Consider the following 14745-nt stretch of genomic DNA (forward strand, 5'->3'; position numbering starts at 1 on the left):
ACAAAAAAATGCCAGATGACATCTACCATCTGATGTATAAGATAGTAAGAACTGGACAGTACAGTTAAAATCCTATCACCTGGAAATAGCATAGTGGTGGGGAGAAGGAATGAGGGAGAGAGAGAAGGGAAGAAAGAGAAAAGGAAAGAAAGGACAAAGGAAGGAAAGATTCTGAAGAATGATGTTGTAAGCATCACTTATTTTATATAGTGAAACAATTGAACAATCCCTTCGATTTTGCTATCAGGGACTTGACCTACTGAAGAATTTCTCCTTACTGCGATATTCTTAAAATTTTTTAAATGAGTGAACTTCAGTTGAAGCTTCTCATACCAAGACAATTCTGATAAAATTGGAGTCCACGCTTCATGGCAAATTAAAAAGCCCTCAAAATAGTAAGAATAATTCAAGATTGATGGCTTTCAGTGAAGCTTGGTGTATTCTGTTAAGTAATTATGCTAAGGAAAGAGATAATTGAATGTTATTGTTCAACTCCAGATGGAGATATTACTTTATTTTTATTTTGTCTATATAGTCCACAGCTTCTGTCTACAAAGTATTTAAAGTGATTCACATGAAAATAGTAATAATAAAATATTGAAATACAAGAAGCTCAGAACAAAGAGAAGGCAGCTATAATAACGTTCAACCCTACTCCAATTGGTCAAATCACTTTTCCACTGGGGTTTTATATTTGTTACTCTGGGTTTTTGAAAAACAAAAGGGCAGGGGAATCATGATCTATAACATAGTATTTCTCATTATGGAAAAGAAGGAGAATGTGTCTTCCACAGGGAAAATGGAAGCTGTTTGAGCATAATTCTAAAAAGACATTTTCTATAGAAGACATTGAGTGATCTAATGAGTAATTCACAACATAGTTATAGTAAGTGTAGTTTTGAGTTTCTCGTGGCCTTTTCTTACAGTGGCATTAAGTAAGTTTGAGACCCTAGTATCAAAATGCCGGACAGTGATTTGGTAGCCTTCAGCAGGATATACTTGAACTTCATTCAAGGATAGCATTAGACATCCTATAGAGGAAGATGGATGGTCTGGCCCTTTCAATGATCTTCTCTAGAGATTGCTTCTCCCAGGAGGTCTGATAAAGAGCAGGGAGTCGGAGGTTTTATTTCCCGTCAGGGCCTGAGGAGCTGATACCACTGATTATGGGAAAATCCACATATAAACATTGCAGCCCTGTGGGCAGTTGTTGGATTTTCAGTTGTGAAAGTGAAGAATCCTGAGGGTCTTCTAGCCTGCCTGAAAAGTTGCCCACCTTCCAGAAACAGAAAACTCTTATAAATTATTATTGACCTAAAATTTAAATCCCCAAAGTGCTTAGATAAGATCAAAATCTATATTTCTTAACTATGGTGGTTAAAAAGCAACTCTATCTCTCTGTGTCACATGAGTAGATAATATGAGGAGAATGTTTAATTTATTTATTATTATTATTATTTTTGAGACGGAGTTTTGCTCTTGTTGCCCAGGCTGGAGTGTAACGGTGCAATCTCAGCTCACCACAGCCTCTGCCTCCCGGGTTCAAGCAGCTCTCCTACATCAGCCTCCCAGGTAGCTGGAATTACAGGTGCCCGCCACTGCGCCCGCCACCATGCCCAGCTAATTTTTTGTATTTTTAGTAGAGACAGCGTTTCTCCATGTTGGTCACGTTGGTCTCGAACCCCCAACCTCAGTTATCCGCCCACCTCGGCCTCCCAAAGTGCTAGGATTACAGGCGTGAACCACCACGCCTGGCCACGAGGAGACTGTTTATATTGTCAGCTATTGTGTGCTTCACATTCATATAACTCCTCTTTATTGAGCTTCTACTGTGAGCCAGGTTAACTTTCTGGATGTGTCTCTGCATATAGTGTATTTTTATTTCCTTAAGTTCTCTTTCTGGTCTTTGATGTGTTCATGTGTATGCTTTTATTTTATTAGATTTTTTTAATTATAAAAACTATAGACACTTATTGTTTTAAGTTCAATTATTCAGAGATATGTAAAGATATATAAAAGTTAATAACCTTTTCCCTCTTTAATTTCCAAGGTTATTATCCAGTGTTATCAGTTTGATGTGGCTTCTTCCATACCTTTTTCTGTGCTCAGATAACTTTCTTAATTGTTCACTTCAATGTATCATATGAGTGATTTTTTCAGTGGAGCCATACTTGTTTTTGCTGGCAAGCCGGAGAAATTTTCCCTTAATTATAATTGATTTTCTATAGTGTACTTGTTTGTTTGTTTGCTCTGTCTTGAGGGAAGGGAGGAGAAACATTGTTATTACTCTCCAGAATAATTTAGAAGCTGAAGACTCCACCTGTGAATGGAACTTTTCCTGTTCTGAACAGGACCAAACTTGACGGGATATGATAAGTATGTATTTTCGAATGATGTCATCTTCCATCTGATGTGAACTTTTGTGTATATAATACAAGTTTAGATATGCTCATTAATTTTGAGACTGGCTCCAGTGTCACAATTTCAAATCTGAATACACCCTACATACCTTTCTCAAAAGCCAGTGCTCGAATATTCTTTCATTCAACTTTTATCCAACAGGGAAGTCATCTGGTTTATAGTATTACTTCTTGTGCATTTAGTAAGTGTACAGAATCCCAGACATAGCATGACCCTATAGTTGCAAAAAAGGAAACAATTTGAAAATTTGAATATAAGTGGATCCCCCCCTTACTGACGGAAGATACATTCCAAGGCCTCTGTGGATGCCTGAAACTGTAGATAGTACCAAACCCTTTGCAGTTGTCCCTCAGTATCCATGGGGCATTTGTTCCAAGACTTTTCTCAGATAACAAAATCTGAGGATACTCAAGTCAGTGAGAGAAAATGGTGTAGTATTTGCATATTACCTATGTACATCCTCCTATACGCTTTAAATTTTAATGTCTTGATTTCTTATAATACCTAATATAATATAAATGCTATATAACTAGTTATGCTCTGTTGTTTAGGGAATAAACACAAAGAAAAAGTTTACCCGTTCAGCAATTATTTTTTTTCGAGTATTTTCAATCCACAGTGGGTTGATCCACGGATGTGGAACCCACGGTTACAGAAGGCCTACTACAGATACTATTTTTTTTTCTTATACATACCTGCCTGTGATAAAGTTTAATTTATAAATTAGGCACAGTAAGAGATTAACAATAATAATTAATAATTAAATAATTGTAACTATATACTGTAATAAAAATGAATATGGTCTTTCTCTTTTTCAAAATATCTTTTTGGACTGTACCAAGGAAAATGAAACCATGGAAAGTGAAACTGTCTATAAGGGGGACTGTTGTCTATAGTTATAACATCATGTTCATGCCTGTGATGATGCTTAAGGATGAGAAGTCTGAAACAGCATAGATAACTGTAAAAAAATAGGACTGCTTTATGTGAAAATCATAAATAGCAGTGGTATCCAAAACATTTCTAGATGCCCAAAACAATACCTGAAATGCTGTGTGCAGAGGGTCTCTTTCATATTTGAGTTATTGGGCACTTGCTCACAGAGAGTAAGAATATATTAAGGAACTCTAAGCCAACCTTTCAGCCTTCTCCATGCCCGTTCCCTCTAGGCTGCCCCCACCCATGAAAACCGAATACACACGTGCACACACACACACTTGCCAAAATCTTGACTCTTAGACCTAAAGACCAGTAATTATAGGTATGTGCCATGTATCAGTTGGACATCACCACAAGGTGTGTCTAAGAAAGCCAACTTTAGTATTCCCATTTTACAGATGGGAAAATAGGTGGAATGTGGGAGGAACAGTGACATGGAGGAAATAGTTCCAAGGTATGCTGGCCATATAGTAGTTAAATGAAAAGTAAGTCGTTTCACTGCTAGGAAGCTGTACTTCTTGCTAGCCTCAATGAAACCATATAAGGATGACCATCCTTGCGTGGAAACTTAAAGTAACCTGAAGGAAGAGGCCGTGGCTTCATCGCTTCCAGTTGGTTAATCCCCTCTCTGTCAATCACCTGCGTACAAGCTGAATAGACTATAAATTCACATTTCTGGAGCCACATGGTCAAAATAGCACTTTATATTCAGTGTGAAATTCTTAAAATGAAACCCAGCTGGCAGATGGGAAGGACTGGGGTGGGGAGGAATATTGAGTGTGCAAGGGTTTCATGATTTTCCAGAGAGCTTTTTATGCTTTGTGCCGATATAGGAATATTTTTAAACATCTATGATGCAGCACAAATGAATTTCTTAAATCTAAACGATGAGTCTAATTTATAATATTTCATAAAAAGCATTAAGATAGTTATGCAAGCCATTGCCTATAAGGATAGAGCGATTTGCTTATTTAGGGAACTGTTTTCAATTCCTACGTGAGTGTTAGTTAATAAATCGTGTCTTTTAGTGCTTTGAATAAGTCCATGGCTTAGTAACATACTTTGTGAGACAGTGAGAGGAACAAGAAAGAGAATAGTTCAGTTCATTTCCACCTCTACCTCATATTCAGAACTTCTCCCCTTTATGTTGTACATCTTAATCGCTTCCATTTCTTTCTCTTTCACCAGGCTTTGTAGGAGGTAAACCATATCTTGGTGATTTGCAGGGCCCATGGTCATATTGGAACCTCTCAAACCCCCATTCCATAGTTCAATGCTTTTTGTTACTGATCCAAGCCTTGCAACCTCCCAGACACATTTACAGGTTTATCAGATCAGTTTGTTAATAGGTGGCCCCTTCTCATAGTGCCAAAAAGCAGTTCAGCCTGTAAGCAGGTTACTACATATTTGGTGTCTGTGACTTCCTATAAGAAGTCAGAATTCAAGTACTTCAGCAGCTGCAAGAGATTTCAGCATTTCCGTATGTTTTATGAAAACTACAATTAACTTGCTAAGAAGTATGCAGGCTGTATGTGTTGTATGAATAGATGAGAAGCTACAGTCAAATAGGCAACAGTTTGTTTCTGAAATCCTGATTTCTCAGGAGCCACATTTTTTCCTTTTCTTCAGTGAAAGATTAGATGCTGTGACTAGGCACCTAAAATTTACAAACCCTATTTCAAGGGCTCTGATGGGTAAGTCCGCTTATTCTAAATGTGATGAAGACAAGGTATCAGGAACTAAAAGTAAGTTTGTAGACACATAGAGGGAAATGCCACTCACATGTGCCATTTTATATTATTCTGTTATTGACACTTCTAGTTAAAAATAGATCCTTGGTACAGGCTATCATTTGTCAGGCATTGGAATTGTATGATTTTTGTTTTTAAGTGCTATTCTGGAATTGGCATTTTACCAAAGGAAAAATGAATTTGATAAGGGTGAGAAAGAAACAGATAATAATTTCAAGGTAAAAGAGGACCATTCTGCAAAGCACTAAGATTACCTGTTCTCTAAAGAAATGTAGTGTAGAAGATCGTTATCAGGGCATCGGCTAAGAAAAGCCCAGGGCATTTTTTGGTGGGTATACTTTATAATATACTTCTGTTTCTGTTCTGGGTCTAGAAAATTGGAATGAGTTCTATTTAAAAATATTTTACAAATACATTCAGAATAATGTTATGTTTAATATTTTAACTAACATTATACTTAATAACAAGGTTTTCAGTTACAACCATAATATGTTTTCATAGAGATGAATATTTCTACAGGAAACTGTAGGGGTATGGGTGTGTGTGTATATGAGTGTGGGTTTGAGTTTTTTAATTTTATTTATTTATACTCTACTCTCACAAAGAAGGATTTGAGGTGATAGACACTAGTATTGATTCCGACAGTGGACATGCTTTTATGTAACACTCTAAACTTCAGACTGAAGTGGGTGTTAATGACTTCCCCTCTGAGAATGCTTTTGATTCAGACATGAGGAAAAGTGTGACTGGAAATTCAGAGCAGTAAGTGTAGTTAAAACCCCACTCATCTGGCCTGATCCAAACTGGTAGTTGAATAGTTAAGAACTGGTTAAAAGACTGGGTGCAGTGGCTCATGCCTGTAATCCCAGCACTTTGGGAGGCTGAGGCAGGTGGATCATCAGAGGTCAGGATTTCGAGACCATCCTGACCAACATGGCAAAACCCCTTCTCTACTAAAAACAAAAAGTAGCGGGGCATGGTGGCAGGAGCCTGTAATTCCAGCTACTCAGGAGGATGAGGCATGAGAATCACTTGAACCCAGGAGGCAGAGATTGCAGTGAGCCGAGATTGTGCCACTGCCCTCCAGCCTGAGTGACAGCGTGAAACTCTCAAAAAAAAAAAAGAACTGGTTAAAGTGGGAAGTCATTGAAAAAAAATAAATACACACACACACACACACACACACACACACACACACACACACCCTAAATAATTTATTTTAAATTAAATATACCAAGGGTACTAATCTTTTGATGTTGGGCCAAGGCCTTTTATTTGAATGTATGGCCACTAATCAGAGTTGTGTGTTATATTTCTTTCATTAAGCAGCTGTTACCTATGATTTTCTCACCTTCTGCTTTTTGTTTTTTAAATAGAACTATAAGTTAAAGATACTTGGGAAGCAATCTGCATCTTTCCCTCTCAATCCTTTATAGTTGTCTTATCAAAATCCAATGCAACAGCAGTTTGGTTTTAGTGACTCACCTTTATTAAGTTCTTTGAATTCATTCCATTTAGTTTTTCATAGAAATAGACATAGAAATTCTCAAGTTTGTATTTTATCTGTTGGTGTCACATTTAATTATACTACTTAATAATAAATATGATTGCCATCGTGAGAGCTGTGAAGCAACCTAGGAGCTGAAATGAGCAGACATTTTAAAAAGCAGTTAATCAGGCCAGGCACGGTGGCTCATGCCTGTAATCCCAGCACTTTGGGAGGCCAAGGTGCGTGGATCACGAGGTCAAGAGATCAAGACCATCCTGGCCAACATGGTGAAACCCCGTCTCTACTAAAAACTCAAAAAAATTAGCTGGTCGTGGTGATGCACACCTGTAATCCCAGCTACTTGAGAGGCTGAGGCAGGAGAATTGCTTGAACCCAGGATATAGAGGTTGCAGTGAGCCAAGATCACGCCACTGCACTCCAGCCTGGTGAAAGAGCGAGACTCCGTCTCCCAAAAAACAGAAGCAGTTCACCAACTGTCAACACCCACTGGGTAATTACCATCATTCAGATGGTGTGTCCACTGGTCATGAACATTTACTGTGTAGCCAACATCAATCACTTGTCTTGTACCAGGACAATGAAGAGTCAGTGGATCCCAGGTGATTAGGTGGAGATTAATCAACAGAGCTTTTAACATAGCTGTATGCACTATTGTTTTGAACCTAACTATAGATTTGTCCTTATCTGTGGCTGCTTTATATTTAACCCACATATTGCCTTCTGTCCCTTCTTTAGATCAGTTATATAGCAAATGTTCTTATTGCTCTGGCACTTTCTTTTCCTTCACGTTACTTATTCCTACCTGACTTGACTTAGTTACTTGCTATCTGTCAGTCTCGCCGACTACCATATAAGCTCCATAAGGGCTAGGTCTTATGATGTCCACCTTTGTATCCCCAAAGCCCAAAACAATGACTGTGTAGACTGAGTGAAACGTGGCTGCTTCCTTGGCACACTTGTTTCAGCCCAGTTTGATGTACTTACTTGGCCTCCCCCAAGATCAGTTGATTATTCATTTTGAGCCAGAAAGAAGCACAGAGAATAGGAGCTGTCAACCTGTGATGCTCCTGGAGGTAGCTCCTGGTCTATCCTCCCAGTCCACTTTCTAAATCTCCTCCTGGTTCCAGGGAGTGAGTCTGATGGTTTGTGCTGCTAAACTGCGGATTGAATCAGTAACAGGGCTTTGTTCTTTGATTTTTGCCTGAAAAGATCAGTTCAGGGCAAGGTTTTTCAGTCTTGGCATTATTGACCTTTTGGACTAGATAATTTCTCGTTGAGGTGAGAGGGGAAGCTTCCCTACGCACTGGAGGATGTTAGCAGCATCCCCCTGGCCTCTACCCACTAGATGCCGGTATAACCACCTGCTCTGCTTCCTCACCCCCTGTTATGACAACCAAACAATCTCCAAACATTATCAAATGTCCCCTGGGGAGATACAATTGCCTTTTCCTTTCCCTGGTTTAGAACTAGTGATTTCAACTAGTCGTGGATGACAACTCGGACCCACGGCCACCCTCCCAATGCTGTGGTAAATGCAGTCAGTGGCTTTTTGAACCTTTATTTCTGGTGTTCTCTTTATGTCTGATTATAATGTTCTTGAGACTTGTCTTTCACAGGCTTTGTACTGAGTTCAGCTAGTCCTGTGTGGGATTTTTTGGCTAAAATTCCTCAGGACGGATTACCACTTAGCTTTTCTTTAGATGGCCTGAAAGCCTCTTTCCAAGCTCATATTTCTCAGTTGCTAGGATATTAGGCTCCTGACTGTATTACCAGCAGGGAAAGAAATTCTCTTCCCGTGACTAACATGGCACCTGGTTACAAGCTCATTTATTACCTGTTGCCCTTGCTCAGATGTGCTGTTGAGGCGGCTGTCAGCTTTTTCTGCTCCCTTTCCCCTAGTTCTCCATGCCTTCCTGTTTTGTCTTTTCCTCCCAGTGTTTCCATAGTGGCTCCTTGATGTAGCTAAAGAACAAACTGCTGACAGGCACATCCCTTGAATATCTCTGCATCTGGACGGGGCCACTGGCACCATCCATTGGTGGCTGAGTAATGCGTGGCCTTGCCATATTTGTCTGTCTCCTGTTTATGGCCCAAGAATTTGAATCTGTTCCAGCATCTAAATGTTGTCGTTGTTAGGACAGAGTGCTGCCATAGTACCACAAGGCCAATATTAAACATGTTTATTTGGGTTCCATATATTAACATTTTCATTTGTTACTACTGCTGTTGTTTTTTCATACCCGACAGCTGCAAAATTGAGACAGGGGACATATATTCCATTACAAAAGCCAAATAATCTTGTATATATAAACTGTTTTTTAAAGATATTTGTGTCTTTAACAGTCTTTAACCCTTGACTAAATATATTCTCCCTAATATTTTGTTGAGTTGAAGAATCCCTTGAGTTGGCCAGTTGACAGTAATTTAATAAAGTGCCTAAGGAGTGCCAGTATTGGATAAGCAGGGAAAATAGCTAGACTTGACAAAGCCAAAGCATGTTCTCCTGGTTGTCTGATCAGGTAGCAATTGTTTGAAATGTATTTGTGGCATGGAGCCTTGTATAACAGAAAAAGTTGAATGTGAGGTGTGGCCAAAACTCCGTTTTAAAATATACAGTAGATTTTTAAGAAAATTCAAAATGTGAAATAGAATCAGAATTGTTCATTTGTCAGCTAACATTAAGTTACCTCAAATGTTTTGTAAGGTCTTAGGGGGATGAAATTTGATGTTCACTCCAAGGCAAATGTTGGATTTGAAAAATACCAGGCTCAGGAGCTTCTTCCTCTCACGCTATTTTGCAGAATCAAAGGCTATGGTGGGGAAACAGTGCTTTCTGTAACACAAAAGCACAAATTCTCAGCACTGCAATGTCCTCAGAGTACATGGACCCATATCAGACTGAACTGTTAGCAAGACAAAGGAAGAATAATCCAATTGTGTTGAAACATTTCAGTCACTGAGGCAGACACAATTGTTGGTAATGATGCGTTGTTTTTCTTTTTCAAATACTCCTTAACCTCATAAAATATGGAACTCATATCTTCAACCTGCACTTCATAAATCAGGATGTGCACCCACCTTCCCACCCTCCTAGCCATTTCAATATGCACACTTAATGAGTATTAAGTTTAAAAAAAAAAAAAACTTAAAAGAATCAATTTCATGGTGAATGCATCTAGTTAAGCAAGCCATTTAAACAACATTTTACTCGTGTTTAGTAGACCATTTTATAAGATACTGATAGCTTTACAAGCCTGTGTTTCAGACAAGCTAATTGGTTGTCTCTGATATGTGTTTGGGGCTTTCACTCATTAACTCCCTTTCCTATCGAGTACATACTTTGCTAGCTTGCAGGATTATAGGTAGGACTCTTCAAACAACCTTATTCTATTGTCAGGAAAAAGGTTTCATTGAATAGGTTTCTTCCTGCTTACAATATTTGCTTCCTTGAAATGAAGACAAATCATAACCGAGTATTACCCCAAACACAGCAGATACAAAATCAAGTAGAATACCCTAAAAGTGCTTGATACCAAAAATAAATACTTTTTGAAAGAGTGGATTGGAAATGATTAACAGAAAGGAAGGAGAGGAGAAAAGGGAAGAAGAGAAGAACATGATGTGCTGTTGAACCTGGCTGCCTCTGTAATTAATGACTGTGTTATGTAGGGTATTGAGAAGTCTGTTGCTTGCACCTTGGCATGCAAAGACAAGTGTACTGATGCTTCTCTTTTTGCATATGTCAGAGCTTTCCATTCTCTGAAATAAGAATTAGATGCTTTGTTTGGACACAGATTAAAGGAATAGCTCAAAACATAAGTATCCTATGTGGGTCTTGAGATTTCTGGAGTGGTTCTTTTTTCCAGGATAGGTTGTTTACTTTTCTGTTTGCAACACGATTCATTGCAGCTGCCGGTAGGCATATGTGTAATCATTTGAACCAATTAGATCTATGGTTTTGAAACTCTTCATGTAAAATCCCACCTTCTGCATGAAACCTTGGCTTAATTGAAAGACTGGTAACTTCTCTCCAATATTCAGTTTTGTTCTTTTACTAACATTTTAACATGGAATGAAATATGGCACGTTTTGTTGTCTTTTTCACCATAGTTCAGTAGTTCTTCAAATCTATTTTTTTTTTTTTATTTCATTTTTTACTTGGAGACAGAGTTTCCCTCTTGTCGCCCAGGCTGGAGTGCAATGGCGCGATCTTGGCTCACTACAACCTCCGCCTCTCGGGTTCAAGCGATTCTCCTGCCTCAGCCTCCCGAGTAGCTGGGATTGCAGGCATGTGCCACTATGCCTAGTTAATTTTGTATTTTTAGTAGAGATGGGGTTTCTCCATGTTGGTCAGGCTGGTCTCAAACTCCTGACCTCAGGTGATCCTCCTATCTCGGTCTCCCAAAGTGCTGGGATGACAGGTGTGAGCCACCACGTCAGGACTAAATCTATTTTTTTTAAAGAACAAATGAGTATTCTCTTTGTGTCTCACATTATATTGAGAACACTGGAGAATACAAATTTTTTTTTCCATTTTCTATGCCCTCAATGAACTGAATACTCATACACATGAGAAAATAGAGAATAATGATCCAAATCTGGGTTATGCTGTAACTAAAAATGGGAGTTCACGAGAGATTTGTGGAGATGCTTCATCTGCATTGAGTCTTGATAGCCTAACCCATTAATTTATACAATAATTATTTATAATGCCTGTTATAAGGAGAGTATAATGGTTCTTATAACTAAAAAGCTCAGAGATTGCAGGCCTTTGGCATAGTTTGACTCAGGGGTTTGCCATTCAGTCACACCTATTTTTCTGCAGTTTTCTTGGCTATTTCTTCATGTATCAGCTGTCTTTCAGCATTCATATCCTGCAGAAACTACCTAGAAACTAAACCTCAGCTTTGATGACCTTATGAACCTCTGAATCCAATGGGCCCACACTAGCAGGGGATATTTCAATTTTATAAACAAATAAATCCTCATCATCTTTTCAGGCCAGTTTAAGTTGGACATTTTGTTTCTGTCAACCACAGGCCTCTTCAGTTACAGATAATTTGGTACTAGAGGTGGTTGCTGTTTGTTAATTCTACCAGACGTTAACATTCAGTTACTCATAATTTGGTATTAGAAGTGGTTGCTACAAGTGGACTCCAAAATGCAGAATTAGATAAATAGATGTAGGGAAGAAGAAAGTAAGGAGAACTCTTCTGTCCCTGATTTGTAAGGTTAGGAGTCCTATTTGCTGACTGAAAAACAGATCAATTTATATTTTTTCTTGTTGTAACTTGGTATATATCATAACTCTTATAAATTCAGAGACAATCAAAATGTGAGAGATACATAATCCACTGGATTTTATTTTTACACCTATTAGAGGTATAGCCCTTCCAGATAAGAAAACTAGGAAAAGAATATAGAATTTCATTTACTTTAATCAATCAAAAAAGTTAGAAATTGAAACATAATAATATATATGGGGTGAGATCCAACAGAACGCTATTAAAATTACATGTTCAACCTTAGGAAAGTAGGGGGAAAAAAGAGCGAACTAAACCAAAACAAACAGAAGAAAGAATATAATAAAGATTACACTGGAAATAAATGAAATCGAGATTAGGAAAACAGTAGAGAAAATCAATAATACCAAAAGTTAGTTTTTTTGAAAGACCAATAAAATTGACAAATCTTTTTTTTTTTTTTTTGGTGCGGGGTGTGGAGACAGTCTCACTTTGTTACCCAGGCTGGAGTGCAGTAGCACGATCTTGACTTAACTGCAACCTCCACCCCCCAGGTTCAAGTGATTCTCCTGCCCCAGCCTCCAGAGTAGCTCAGGTTACAGGCACACACCACCACACCTGGCTAATTTTTTTATTTAGTAGAGATGGGGTTTCATCATGTTGGCGAGGCTGGTCTTCAACTCTGGACTTCAGGTGATCCACCTGCCTCAGCCTCCCACAGTGCTGGGATTACAGGTGTGAGCCACCATGCCTGGTCAAGTTGACAAATATTTAATCAACTAACAAAGCAAAAATGAAGGAAACTTAAATTACTAAAATTAGGAATGAAAGAAGAGACACAACTACCATGCTTGCAGAATTAAAAAGGGACTGGGTGCAGTGGCTCATGCCTGTAATCCTAGCACTTTGGGAGGCCAAGAGAAGAGGATTGCTTGAGGCCAGGAGTTTGAGATCAGCCTGGGCAACATGGTGAAACCCATGTCTACAAAAAAATATATATACAAAAATTAGCCAGGCATGGTGATACATGCCTGTGGTCCTTGCTACTCCGGAGGCTGAAGTGGAAGGATCACCTGAGCCTGGAAGATTGAGGCTGCAGTAAGCCATGATAGTACCACTGTATTCCAGCCTGGGCAACAGAGTGAGGTCTGGGGAAAAAAAATGAAAAAAGAAAACAAAACCCAAACCACAAAAGAAAGAAAAGAAACATAAAGGACTATGAAGGAATACTATTAAAAAATTGTTTGCCAAATAATTAGATAACCTACATTAAATGTACAAAGTCCTATAAGGGTGCAAACTACTGAAATTGACTCAAGAAGTAATAGAAATCAAAATTAAACCTGTAACAAGTAAAGACATTGATCTACACTTCCCATCAGAAAAGCCCAGGACCCTTGCTTCACTGCTGAATTCTACCAAACATTTAAATAATTTACACCAATCCCCAAACCATTCCAAAAAATAGAAGAGGAGGGAATGCTTCCCAACTCATGCCACAAAACCAAGATTACTATGATGCCAAAACCAAACACATTACAAAAACAGTTAAAGACCAATATTCCTTGTAAATATAGATGCAAAAATCTCTCAACCAATATAGTTGACCCTTGAACAACATGGGTTTGAACTGTGTGGGCCCACTTACATGCAGATTTTCTTCTCCCTCTGCCACCTGTGAGATACATAGCAAAGCCAACCTCTCTTCCTCTTCCTCTTCCTCCTCCTCCTCCTCTGCCTTCACTTAACATGAAGACAGTGAAGAACCTTATAATGCTCCCCTTCCACTTAATAAATAGTAAATGTATATTATTTTCCTTATTATTTTATTAATAACATTTTATTTTCTCTAGCTTATCTTATTGTAATAACAAATATACATATTACATATGAAATATATGTTAATTGGCCATTTATGTTATTGGTAAGGCTTCCAGTCAACAGTAGGCTATTAGTAGTTAAGTTTTGGATGACTTAAAAGTTACACATGGATTTTCAACTATGTAGCGGTCAGCACTCCAATCCCCATGTTGTTCAGGGATCAACTGTACTAACAAATGAATCCAGCAACATATAAAATAAGAGGATTATACACATGATAATCAAGCATAGGTTATCTCAAGATACAAAGTTGTTTCAGCATACAAAAGATCAGGATAACACATATTAAAAAACTATAAGATAAAAATCATCGTCATGTTAATAGATTATATCAAATGAAGAAAAAGCATTTGACAACATAGATTTAACATATAACCCAAGAATTCCATCCCTAGATATATACCCAAAAGAAATGAAAACATGTGTTCATACGAAACTGCTCATAGAAAGCAGCATTATTTATACCAGCCAAAAAGTCGAACCAGCCTAAATGTTCATCAACCAATGAATGGATAAACAAAATGAGGTACATCTACACAGTGGAATATTATTCAGCCATAAAAAGGAATAAAGTACTGATACTTACTGCAATATGGATGAACATTGAAAACATTGTGCTAAGTGAAAGAAACTGGACACAAAAGACCACATATTACATGATTTTATCTATATGAAATATTCAGAATAGGCAAATCCAAAAAGAAGCAGAGTAGTGGTTGCTAAAATCTGAAGGAAACAGTAATGGGGGATGACTACTAATGGTTCAGATGTTTCTCTTTAGATGTCAAAAATGTCTGGAAATATATAGCAATGATGGTTGCACAACCCTATGAATATACTAAAAGCCACTGAATTGTGTGTTTTAAAAGGATGAATTTTATAGTATGCAAATTATCAGTAAAAGAAAATGGAATATCTGTAGAGCAAGATGGAAAGATAGTAAAGCATATGCTAAAGAAACATGAAGTCCAACCAAGCAGTGGAAGAAATTATCTAGAAT

General features: G+C 38.0%; 1 protein-coding gene and 1 long non-coding RNA gene across 5 annotated transcripts in view; both read left to right on the forward strand.

Annotated features, from left to right (window-relative positions):
• ARL15 (ADP ribosylation factor like GTPase 15) overlaps nucleotides 1-14745 on the forward strand; it is a 418972-nt gene that overhangs the window by 391282 nt on the left and 12945 nt on the right. The gene's annotated exons all lie outside the window — the stretch shown is intronic.
• LOC116555591 overlaps nucleotides 1-14745 on the forward strand; it is a 28765-nt gene that overhangs the window by 4353 nt on the left and 9667 nt on the right. Inside the window, exon 2 of the long non-coding RNA XR_004270599.1 lies at nucleotides 10929-10936. This is a non-coding gene — a long non-coding RNA (uncharacterized LOC116555591). The remainder of the gene's footprint in view (nucleotides 1-10928; nucleotides 10937-14745) is intronic.

This window comes from Sapajus apella, unplaced genomic scaffold, assembly GCF_009761245.1.
Source record: "Sapajus apella isolate SASKATOON/1434 unplaced genomic scaffold, GSC_monkey_1.0 scaffold1, whole genome shotgun sequence".
Taxonomy (NCBI): Eukaryota; Metazoa; Chordata; class Mammalia; order Primates; family Cebidae; genus Sapajus; species Sapajus apella.